Genomic DNA, 12,974 nt, shown 5'->3' on the forward strand with positions numbered 1-12,974 from the left:
GTGCCGGCCAGGGTGTGAATCATCCCTGAGAATTTTCCTCACACTCCTGAGGCAACGTTCTTCCGCTATTTCATCCAGCGGATTCACGTGCTGATATGCAGCGGATATCTTGTGCTGTATTCACCACCCTCTGTAGGCACTTCCTGTCAGATGATGTCAAACCAGATGATGTCAAACCAGCGTACCACACCGTGATGCAGTATGAAAGGACACTTTCTATTGTGGAGCGGTAGAAGGAGATCATCAAATGTTGATTGACATCATTCTTTCACAATACTCTGAGGAGATGGAGTCTCTGTTGGGCTTTCCTAACCACCTGGGTTGTATTGATTTTCCAAGTAAGGTCTTGTACAGTATGCCATTTCTTTGAATAAAGAGTTAACTTCACTGACAAGGAAGCTCTGCTTCTTTCGTGTGTCTGACTCTGGCCCTGACACCTGCTAGTTTTTAAAGTGCCACAATGGAACTATCCTCTACATGTGTTTGAGACTAACTGTGCGATACCAAAACATGTCTACTCAGAAGTAAATCCCACCGGTTCCAAAGAAGATTGCAGCCAAACGCAATTCACTCCTCGAACATGTATTCTTGTGTGAAGTGTAGTTGGAACAAATTAACAAAACAGTTGGGCCAAAATGGATGGAACAGTGACTGCGAATCTCACCTCTGGGCCAGTTTCTGTAGACACTACACACACCCCTCTCTGTCCTGCGTCTATGCAAGCAAGAGGCATGATCAGTACAAGGACACACTCCCGCCAGAACTACAACCACAACAAAAACCACTCAGTGGAAGTGGGAAGCAGGCCTGGTAAACAGGCACAGCTGGGGGAAATCCATAGGACCAAATAGAAAGGCCAGGGGGTTCACATTTGGCTCTCAGGTCTGAAATTCCCCCTTCCAGAGAAGACAGTAAGGGCAATACAGTCATACCTCGGGTTACAGATGCTTCAGGTTGCGTTTTTTCAGGTTACGGACCGCCGAAACCTGGAAGTATCAGAACGGGTTACTTTCAGGTTTCGGCAGTCGCGCATGTGCAGAAGTGCTAAATCACGCTTTGCACATGCCCAAAAGCACCAAATCGCAACCTGTGCATCCGCAGACGCTCCACTGCGGGTTGTGAACGCTGCGGGTTGCGAACTTGCATCCTGCACGGATCACGTTCACAACCCAAGCGTCCACTGTATGAGAGCCAAACTAAATTTGGCATATTGCACTGCTGGTGTGTAGGGAGAGGGTCAAGCCAGACTGGGACATGTCACGGAGGGGTGACTTAACCCTCCCCTCCTCACCAACATGGTCCTGCTTGGGGTCCTCTACAGCGCAGCATCTTTTTGTAAAATAACATTAAAAAAAGCGAGGGGGGAAATAGCGACACAAACAACATGATGAACATCGCAGCTAGTTTGTCCCCCTTGTTTCCCAGAGAGGAAACGGGCTGCCCCACGCAGTTGGCACATATGATAACAAACAAGCAGTTCTTTGCAACATGGCTTTTTCTCTAGGTTTTCCCGCTTTGCCCTGTAAGGAGGAACGAGGCCCACTTCTTGTAAGTGACATTGGAAGCCGGAATCACATCATATTTCTGACTGGCTTTTTTCTTTGCTGCCTGCTTGACTGGGTGAATTTCAGCCGCAGGAGTTTCCATCCCCTCTGGGGGGCTGCCTCAATGCTCTGGGGGTTTCGGTTGACAATTTATAGAGCACTGGCTTCCCTGACACGGTTGGTTGCCTTCCTCGGTTGAGTCAGAATACTGCTAGGTCTTCTCTCTCCTGCGGAGGCCTCGGGCCTTCATGGCTGACAGAAGCGCTTTGGCGCCTGCGAACCGATTCCCATGATGCAGTGTTGCATCGTGGTTTTCTTCCTCCTTGGTGACTGAGTGCTGAGTGAACAGGGCTTGTTGCAAGCTGAGGTGTCACACCGGCTGGAGGTGAGGCACCAGAACCTGGTTCCACGGCTGGAGCTCGGAACCTGAGAAGAAATCTGGAACCACCCCTGTGAGGAAAGCGAATGGGGGGAAGGATTATAGGTGAAGAAGTAATAAAGAGGTCGCCTCTGGGCATGCAGAGAGTGCTCTTTGAATGACCACAGCTCTCACCCCACACACTGGGAATGGTATTTACCATATGTACTGCACTTCATCGAAAGATCCCAGAGTGATCCACAACATTAAGAGCGCATTTCATGGAACATCTATAATAAAAAGCATAACAACAGATAGCATACTAATAAAATGATCATAATAACAGCCTCCTGGTCCCCCTAGCTTTAGCAGGCCATAGATTTTTTAAATGGCTAAAGCCCTGGGTAAAGAGGAATGTTTTTGCCTGGCGCCTAAAGACATGTAGTGATGGTGTCAGGTGAGCCTCTCTGGGGAGAGCATTCCACAGTCAAGGAGCCACCACAGAAAGGGCCTGTTTCTCGTGTTGCCAACCTCTCTAGGATGAGGCACAACTTTCCTCATGACTGTTATTTTTATTCATATGCAAATAATTTTAATTAAAATGAAGCAAACGCCACACAATTAGTTGGCTAAGATTTCTTTAACTGGGTGACACACCATAGCACCCACATAATCCAAAGTGACTCAAAAACTCTTCATAAACAAGCAAAAACCAAGTATTCAGATTCAGCTAAAAATGTTATGGAGTGAACATACACTATGTGAAGTTGTGTAACCTGCTCCCCCCCCCCCAGTTAAACAAATTAATGGATATCTGAAGAGGCGGGAAGCCTTATACCTTATCTTTGCATAGGATTAGAAAATGGGAAGTTGCAGGTTGAACTGTGGGTGGTGGATGTACTAAGACTGGAAATAAAAAGGATTTTGCAGTGCAGGAAACTCTCTCCTCTTACTCCCTGCTTAGGTGTAAGACCTGGTCTACACAGGTGAAAGAATGAGATAAGAATGATGTGGTAGAATGACTGTGGTGGACTTCAGTTGTACATGCCCCTGTGTAAAATAAAGTTAATAAATTCCCACAAGTAGAAAGCGAGCACATCAAGGAGAAAGGCTCCAGCCCCAGTTCTTTCCCTGCTGTGCTGGTTTTCTGTTTGCAAGGAGTTTTTGACAAAGCAGAACTTTCAGAAAAGCCATTCCCTAACAACTGTCTGAAGTGGTACAGTCCATTCTGCATTTTGGCCCTCTGCCCCACCATTGTGCTATGTAGGTAAACTAGGCTTAGAGTGGCTACGTGCAAAGCTAAAATGGAGAAAAGAAATCTGGGGCACCCCTGCAGATGACAGTTTCGCAGCCTAAGAGGATGCATCTCCCTTCACACCCTCGCCAAAAAAACACTGCGTAGTCAACAGCCCAGCTGAATCGTAGAGCAAGGCTGCTGCTGCTGCTGCTGCTTTGCACCGAAGTTCTCCTCCTCGCTTGCTGATGCTTCTCACACGAAATCAAAGATGCAAGGGATATTTCCCATGAAACACCTTTCAGGGCAGGGCGGGCGGGAGAAGGCCTTAATTATTCATGTCACAACAAGCAGCAGTACAAGTCGGAACAGAAAGATGGGTGTTTGGTTTCATGTCTTCTGGACGCTCGGCCGCCCGATGCGTGTCATTAAGGTGACCTAAATCTCAGAAACAGCTGAAGCAGAAAACCAGAATGTGCAAGGAAGAAGCACCCTCCCAGAAGTGAAAAACAGGGGCGTGCTTGCTGCAGAACCCCCGTGCTCATAGGAAAGACCAGTGCTTTTTTATGGGGGGACGCAGGGGTACACATACCCCTAAACATTTTGTGAATCTAAGTTTGGCCTCATTGAGGGGCAGTATTTCAATATGAGTAGGAAAATGGAAGTAGCCCTAAACATTTTTTTAAGGAAAAAAGGCACTGGGAAAGATAACTCGCAAGTATCGCCCCTTCCACTGATACACATTGCTGAAGACTCTTTGTATCCCTGTTTGAACCATAGTTATAAAACTGTAGAATCCGCTTCCAAGACTTGTGGAGATGGCCGCCAACAAAAGAGGATGAGGCTAAAAATGGCTACTAGTCATGATCGCTATAAGCTGCCACTTCTGTGCTCGGAGGAAGCATGCCTCTGAAGAAAGTTGGTGGGGAATGAGAGACAAGAGAGAATTTCGGTACAGTTCCCATTTAAAGGCAAACTTATTTGCACTTTCCAAAGCAACAAAGGAGAACCAAAGTGCAGCCATCCTTTGACATTTGCACTCCTCTGAATTTTGCAGTGCAGTTCTCTGGTCAAGTAGCATGTACAAAAATGCATGGACTGAAATAAATTGTGCATAAAAATGCATATATTAGTAACGATGCAAAAATGCATTGCATTAGGGAAGATATAAAAATTAGGAAAAAAGTGTTTTGCAAAAATGTGTCTATTAGGGGGAATGTATTTTATTAGGAGAAATTTTTGCTAAAATGTTGATGAATTTGCATGAGAATTTAAAAAAACCATCAGTTTTGACTAATATACACACTTCTGCAAGCAATTCCCCCCAATATAATGAATTTGTGTATGTCCCCCCCCATATATGCCTTTTATGTACATTTCCCCCATTCTATGCTTTTTTTGTAAACTTTGTTGAGTTGGAGAATGGCTTTGCAAAATTCAGAGGAGTGTGAACTGTGTTTTAGGTTGCCTAGTGCAAATTTGTAAAGTATGAATGATGCAGTTTCTCATTAAAATGCAGACAAAATTAATTTCTCTCCCACCCTTAGTCCATCTCCCCAGCTTTAGGCCCAATGTGACAGTGAAAAAAACCTGAACCAACAGTTAGTATTGGAAAACAGTGATCAATCTCTCAGATTAAAAAAACACTAAATTGGGAATAGTACGTGTATAGCAATGGGGTGGGGGGGAGAGCCATATTTGGAAGAATCTGCCCCTTCTTATAGGTCCACGACCCCTGGCAGGGTTCAAACTGGCAACTCACATCCCTAGGTATTCACAAACTAAGCTGTATCCGCTGTCTTCAGAAAAAAGGTGTGACAAGGAGTTTCTCTATCCCCTTTGGACAGCTAAGAAAAAGGGCCTCCTACCATTTCAAGAGATTCATTGTGGGGTTCATTTGCATCAAAAGAATACAAGGGAAACCCCCCAGGAAACAAACAGCAGAGAGGCTAATCAAATCAAGCACTAATAATAAATCTCTCTGTCAAGGACCAGAGTGACTACGCTCAGGGCTCAAAGGAGAGATGACCTACAGCTGGGAGAACCTCTGAGCAGACCAGGAAGGTGGGGAAGTGTAAGTAAACGCAAGTCCCTTCCTTTTCCTACGTGGTCGCGAGGGTCTGGGAGGGAGGCATGGCCAAGACTGAATGATGAATAGGAGTAGGAAGGCAGATGAGTGGGGCTGGCTGAGATTGGCGGGTCAGTGACTCATTCGTCCTAATGGACCAGCTTGCCCTATTTGCCAGGCCCAGGCCTGGACACAACTCTGGGACCCCTGAGAGCTATCTAGGAATGAGAATTTCACCAAGCATGGCTTTTTCTATATCAGGGCTGGCGCCAAAGTTTTGCAAGGTTGGGCATCTGCTGAGGGGGCCCTACCACAGTTAGGGGGCCCACTGCCAAGAGACCCCTGGACCTGCTCCCCCGGTATACGCCGAAACCTGCTGGCTCGTTCACCGGCCTCTCACTCCGGCCCAGGAAAAAGCAGTGGTGAGAAAGAAGAGCGATGACGACTTATGTAGCGGCCATCTGCCTTGCTAGAAATCAGGTTGTTGGAGGAATAAGGAAGAAGGAGGGGGTCCCGCAAAGGGTGCTTTGTCCAAGGGGTCTTACAATATCTGCAACCAGTGCTGAGACCTGTATCACAAATTTAGTTCAGGATCAGCAGGGGAACAGGCATAGCTCAGTGGAAGAGCAGCTGAAGGTCCCCAATGCATATCGTCCCAATTTTGGGGACCCAAAACAGAGACACACATCTTCCAGGATGCACTCCTGAGTGTGTCACGTGACCCACACCTTGCTCTCCCTCCCCAAAAGCACTTTTGAGGGGCAAGAGCGAAGCACAAGAAGAGTGTGTGAGGGCACAGCACCCAAAATGGCGCCCTTTATCCCAGGCAAACAAACAGATGTCCCATTTTTTCCAGGGCACTTGGTGGGTATGCCAGTGGTATCTCCAGGTAAGAGGCATCTCCTGGTAGGGTGGGGAGAGACTCCCTGCAAGAAACTCTGGAGAACTTTTGCCAGTCATTGTACACAGTGTTGAGCTAGAGCCATGTTTCCTAAACTTAGATCTCCAGCTGTTTTTTTTAACTACAATTCCCATCATCCCTGACCACTGGTCCTGCTAGCTAGGGATGATGGGAATTGTAGTCCAAAAACAGCAGGAGACCCAAGTTTGGGAAACATTGAGATGGAGGTATCAATGCTCTGAGAGAGTATAAGGCAGCTTTCCTGGGCCTTTGGGGATGGCAGAACAAGTGCTACAAGCTTGGAGGACTTGGGCAAAAGGCCCTCAGTGGATCTTCCCCCTCTGGGTATGGGCCAGCCTCTTCCTGACCATTCGTTGTGGTCCATTTGCTTATCCTTTCCTCCTGGACAGGCGGAGAGTTTTTATGAGGTTCACATTTATAGGCAAAGCTACTTAATTCACACCTACCAAAACAATATGCAAACGGAAGCACAACCACCCTTCGAAACCTGCTCTTCTCCAAGTTTTGCAGCGTAGTTCTCTAGCCAAATAATTTGTACAAAAATGCATTTGATAAGGTAAATCGTGCATTTAAAAATGCACATATTACTGAAAACAGCAAAGAAAAATGCATTCTATTAGGGAAAAGTATTTTCCAAAAATCTGCATAATTGCATACTGACGTGTATATTATAAGAAATTCACACTAAAATGCTGGTGAATTTTCATAAGCTTTTTTTTGGGGGGGGGGAGAATCATGAAATGGTGTAGAAATGGGGAAGACTCAATTTAAAACTGGAAAAAAATGATAAAACTGGAGCGGATGGGTCCATCCATCCCTACTCTGGACCCAATCCATATTGGTTGAGAAAACCCAGAGCACGCTGCAGGCATAGCTATCGCAAGCTGTGACGTAAGGAAATGAAAAGTGGCAGGGGAAATCCTTTTGGGTCTCCCGACTCTAAAATTCACATGAGCTGTGGAAATTCCAAGCCCTTAATAACCTCAGCAGCCACAGAGAGTCAGGATAGTTAGCATGCCTTAACATACAGAATACAAACAACCCTGGCAAGTCAGAAAGAACCCAAAGCTACACAGCTTTTGGTTTCAGTCAGACCTAATTCTGAGAGTGACTTGTTGAGAGCTTTCTGTCCCCAAAAAGAAAAAGAAAAAACAGCACAAAGCGACGTCCAGGCAGCCAACCATGTTGTATTCAAGATGACAGGAGCCTCGTGCAAACCTCAAAGAGTGGCTCTCTTGTGACAATTTTCTTTCCCTCCCCTTTACAAACCTTACAAACCTGGGATTCCGCCTGAACCCGGCAGATGCAATAGTTATGCAGTCTTAGCAAAAGACAAGCAGAGCCGTGTTCTTTCCGCACGTATGACAAGGCTTCTTGTGAAATGGCATTGAGCCAGGATTCCTCCTGAGAGCGTTGGGCTCCAGCTCCCACCAGCCTCAGCCACCATGGTCATGGCCAGTGTGATGATGGGAGTTGGAGTCCAGCAACATCCCATCCCTGCTTCAAATGGAGGCTATGTAAAATTATTATTACTATTGGCAGTTCTAAATGTTTGAAGTTTTATTGTGTTTTTACATGTGCTGGAAGCCACCCAGAGTGGCTGGGGAAACCCAGCCAGATGGGCAGGGTATAAATAATAAGATTATTCTTATTCAATATGCCTTGTGAATAAAGTATCAGTGTTGCACAGACAATGTTTAGGTTTATTAAGTTTTAAAGGCCACATCTACGCTATACATTTAAAGTGGTATCATACCGCTTTCAACAGTCATGGCTTCACCCAAATAATCTAGGGAACTGTGGATTGTTAAGGGTGCTGAGAGATGTTAGCAGACCCCAGTTTCCCTCACAGAACTGCAATTCCCAGAGAGATTTAAACACCAACTCCTCTTCCAAGGGGATTCTGAGAACTGTTAGCACTCCTAACAAGATACAGTTCCCAGAATTCTTCAGGGGAACCCATGATGTGGTCTGATACTGCTTTAAATGCATAGTGCAGATGGAGCCTAAAATGCATAGGCCATCTCTTCCAATGTGCAACGTCGCTAACAGTGAAAAATAAATCCACGTAATGGAGCAGCTGTGTGTTTGGCTCTCCAGATGTTCTGAACTACAGCTCCCATCATCCCTCGCCATTGCCCATGCTCGCTAGGACTGATAGGATTTGTAGTTCAGTAACTTCTGGAAGACCAGAGGTTCCCCACTGCTCTCCAAGAGAGCCTTAGGGCACTCTGCATTATGGACTTGGTGCTGTTCATGGATGCACACCATCCTTGCAATGCCCTGTAATAATAAGTAATAAACCAAACAACATGGAAACAGCAACACCAGTTTACATGGAGGAAGAAGTATGGAATGACACCAGCAGGGTGCGGACATTTCAAAAACCCTGCATGCATGAGCCGTACCAAGTCTGCAACAGCTGCCGTGTGGAAGCACGCTAAGGTCACATGCACGCCATTAACTTCTGATGCATTCATATATCACTTTAAAAGCCATGGCTTCCCACACTGAAAAAATGATGGGAACTGTAGTTCATTTAGGGTTGAGAGAGAGTTGTTAGGAGACTCCTATTCCCCTCACAGAGCTACAAGTTATCAGAGTGGTTTAGCAGCCCATCCTGCTTCCCAGGGAACTCTGGGAATCTGTGAGGGGAAGAGGGGTCTCCTAACAACTCTTGGCAGCCTTAGCAACAGTTCCCAGCATAGCTGTCAACCGTCCCTTATTTGGCGGGAAACTTCCTTATCCCAGCGCTGTGTCCCACTGCTGTCCCGGATTGATGATGTCCCTTAAATTTCCCGGGTTTCATGCTCGCCCAGTTCGGAAGGGAAGCAGCGGCTCGGGGTCCTCCGCTGAGAGAGAGAGCGCGCATGAGCTGCTTCGTCTCCGTCTCTCCCTTTTCCCCCTCAGGGGCGTGTCGTGAGGAGATGGGTGGCGGCAGGCGGGCAGGCAGTCTCTCTCTTGCGAGACTTCCACCGCGCTGCCAGGGGAAGCCGGAGGTGGCTGAGGAGGCGGTCTGAGGGAGGAGGAAGAAGAGGGGATGGGGAGGGACGCAGAAGGGCGCCGCAACCGCCTCATGCTGGGCTCACGGGCGAGAGTCTCTCTTCCTCCCTCCCTCTCTCTCGGGTGGGGAAGGGCCGATGGAACTCCTCATGCCAGGACGACAGCAACCCCAACGTGCATAAGCTGAGCAAAATCCCTTATTTTGGCTGCTGATCCCTTATTTTCAAGGCTGCTGGTCCTTTATTTTCAAATCTGTAAGTTGACAGCTATGGTTCCCAGGATTCTTTGGGGGAAAGCTTTGACTGTTGAAATGGCATGAGAGTGCTTTAAATGTACTGTGGGGATATGGCCCAAGTCACTAAACCAGTAGCTTTCAAAACTGCCACCTTATGGGAACTTTCTGGCTTGTTTGCTGGGGAATCTCAGGAACCCCTTGTGCAGTACAAAGGATTGTGGTCATAGCTGTCAACATTTCTCTTTTTTAAAAGGGAAATTCCCTTATTCCGAATAGGATTCCTTGCAAGAAAAGGGAAAAGTTGACAGCTATGATCGTGGTGGTGGGTAGGGAGAGCATATTTTAAGGGTTCATTCTCCATTCCCTGACTAGGCCTGTTGGTCTAGTTGGAGTGTGGCCACGAACGCAGTCACTACCGCTCTGTGGGGCTGCATTGCATGTGGAGATGGACAATGGCAGGCTGCCTGGCTTTCAGGGAAGCCGGAGCACTGTTACTACGGTTTTCGTTGAGGAACCACAGAGTTCACCAGAACGCAGCTTGAAAACAGCCACGCCATTGTGAAAGTCAGTACCAAAACCCAGAGACAGCCCAGCTGTCAGTACCTGAGGTGGAAAATTCAACTTGTGCCCCACCCCATCTGCCACCTCAGCCTGCTTAATTGTATGGACTCTGTCAGCACAAAACTTAAAAGAAAAAAAGAGCCAGCATCTATAAAGCCTGGTGAAAAACAGGCAAGAGAACCGTTTGTGGGGAACCATTGGCCTTTCAAGATGTTGCTTGAATTACAACTCCCATCATCCCTGGCCATTGGCCATGCTTGCAGGGGCTGGTGGGAATTGTAGCCCAGCAATCTCTGGAGGGCCACACCTGCAAGGGAGGGTGAGGAGATTGAATCCTGAGGTAGATTGGCTCACTTTAGGCTGCTGTGGAGGCTGGTCCATTAGGATAAATAGGGCAACCTCAGTCTGGCCTTAGCCAGTACCCACTTCCCCCAAACCCTCCAAGGCTCCCTATTTTCCAGGAACAGTCCTGGATTTACAGAAGCTGTCCCAATTTCTGATTTGATCCCATGGCATCCCACTTTTCCTTAGGATGTCCCTATTTTCATCAGAGAAATACTGGAGGGTGTGGAGTTATCCGACCCCCAACTTATCTGAAGGCAGCCCTGTATAGGGAAGTTTTTTCAATGTTTCATATTTTATTATGTTTTTATATATGTTGGAAGCAGCCCAGAGTGTCTTGGGCAACCCAGTCAGATGGGCGGGGTATAAATAGTAAAATTATTATTATTATTACTTCTTCTTATTATTATGGAATAGGAAGTCCCTATTTTCATTGGAGGAGTGTTGGAGGGTGCTTTCTTAGGGTGTGTTTGTGCTATCAGTTTGTTCCTCCTCCTCAAACTCAGCATTGCCCTTGCATAACTCAGCTGAGAGGTAGAGAGGGGATGAATCTAGATTTACTTGGCCCTGCCTGTCATTGGCTCTGGCTGCCCTCCTTTTGACCTCCCTGCCTTCTGCCCCATCAGTTCCAATGGACACCAACAGCCATTGGTGTTGGGAAATGCCGTTTTTGAAAGCCTCTCCATGTTTATTCCTTCATGAGTTGCCATAATAATAATAATAATAATAATAATAATAATAATAATAATAGTAATAATAATTCTCTAGGCAGCTTACCGAGTGAAATAGATAAATTTAAATAGCATGCCATCTAGTTTAGAAACCAACCCAGCTATAGCAAATAATAAAATTCACTCATAAAAGCCAACATATATCAGCAGGCACAAATCAAACCTTTAAAAAAGCACACCAAGAACTCAGGCCAATGTAAGTTTTAATAGTGGGAGTGGTTCCTACTTGCAAATTAATAGTCAGTTGTAATAAAAACTACGGTAATCCATTCAAAAGTATGTATTCTGACAAGGATTACAAACTCAAATAGAGATTACAAACTCTAACAGAGTTTTTAATAACAAGAACTCCAATTTATTTCACAAATCAAACCTTGGCGGCCAACCAGATAGATAGATAGATAGATAGATAGATAGATAGATAGATAGATATAGCATAACAAAACATATGCTAAAACCTAAAACTGGTAGAGTTGTCGTAATTCTGTAATTCCGGAAGGGGGGGGGATGACATCAATTGTGTTAAAAGATATTAGAGATGCTAAAAGGTCTGAGAAGACAAAAACAAAGTCTTTGGTGCTGAAAAATCACTGACAGACACAGCAGCCCTCTTTCTCACGGGAGATTGGCGCACAGACGGTTCAAACTTCTGAAAAGTCATGGCTCCTAACACGTTGCCCTTCCTGAAGGAGGCTGGATACCACCCTGCCTCTATGTTTGTTTTCTACCTGTAGGGTCGTTTCCACGAAAAGGAATGCCAGATATCCCCTGACTCTTTAAACAGGACCGCCATACGTCCGGGCTTTCAAAGGTGGAATTGACGTCCGGGAGGGAAGGTGACACATTGTCCTGGATCTTAGGCAAGTCAATCGAAAAATTGCAGGTTTTTTGGCATTTTTGTTTAAAATAGCTCAACAACTTTGGGGTTAGTCTAAAAAAAAAAAGCTCAACAATTTTGGGGTGTTCCTAAATAAAGCTCAACAACTTTCGAGGTTGTCAGAGCCTGCATCACATGGCTTCTCCATCTGATAATATCAGATAGATATTAGCCTCTTCTTGAAATACGGCAACCCTGCTTTAAGGTGATATGCTGCTGCTTTAAATGTATATCGTGGGGGGTGGGGAGGGAATGGCAGCACAGAATGGAAATAGCCAGAGCCACACATCCTTAATCACATTCTGGCATTTGCCACAGAAGAAAGCGTTGCCCTGCCATGGCAACAACCAGATCCGACCACAGGAGGGCGTATTGAAGCTGAAATTGTCACAGTGCAGAGACAGTTAACAGTGCCAGTTTTTCAATGAAAGCACCGCTGGAGAATGAGCTTGGATAGGCCATCTGATGCAGGCTCAACTGTTCGAAAGAGAGAAAATATAACCATTGCTGCGTCTTGTATAAATTTTTGGTTTTCCAAAGGTACATGTAGGGCAAACAACTAGATCAAGGGAAGTAATAGTGCCACTGTATTCTGCTCTGGTCAGACCTCACCTGGAGTACTGTGTCCAGTTCTGGGCACCACAGTTCAAGAAGGACACTGACAAACTGGAACGTGTCCAAAGGAGGGCAACCAAAATAGTCAAAGGCCTGGAAACGATGCCTTATGAGGAACGGCTAAGGGAGCTGGGCATGTTTAGCCTGGAGAAGAGGAGGCTAAGGGATGATATGATAGCCATGTTCAAATATATAAAAGGATGTCACATAGAGGAGGGAGAAAGGTTGTTTTCTGCTGCTCCAGAGAAGCGGACACGGAGCAATGGATCCAAACTACAAGAAAGAAGATTCCACCTAAACATTAGGAAGAACTTCCTGACAGTAAGAGCTGTTTGACAGTGGAATTTGCTGCCAAGGAGTGTGGTGGAGTCTCCTTCTTTGGAGGTCTTTAAGCAGAGGCTTGACAACCATATGTCAGGAGTGCTCTGATGGTGTTTCCTGCTTGGCAGGGGGTTGGACTCGATGGCCCTTGTGGTCTCTTCCA

Source organism: Podarcis raffonei, chromosome 14 (genome assembly GCF_027172205.1).
Source record: "Podarcis raffonei isolate rPodRaf1 chromosome 14, rPodRaf1.pri, whole genome shotgun sequence".
Classification (NCBI taxonomy): domain Eukaryota; kingdom Metazoa; phylum Chordata; class Lepidosauria; order Squamata; family Lacertidae; genus Podarcis; species Podarcis raffonei.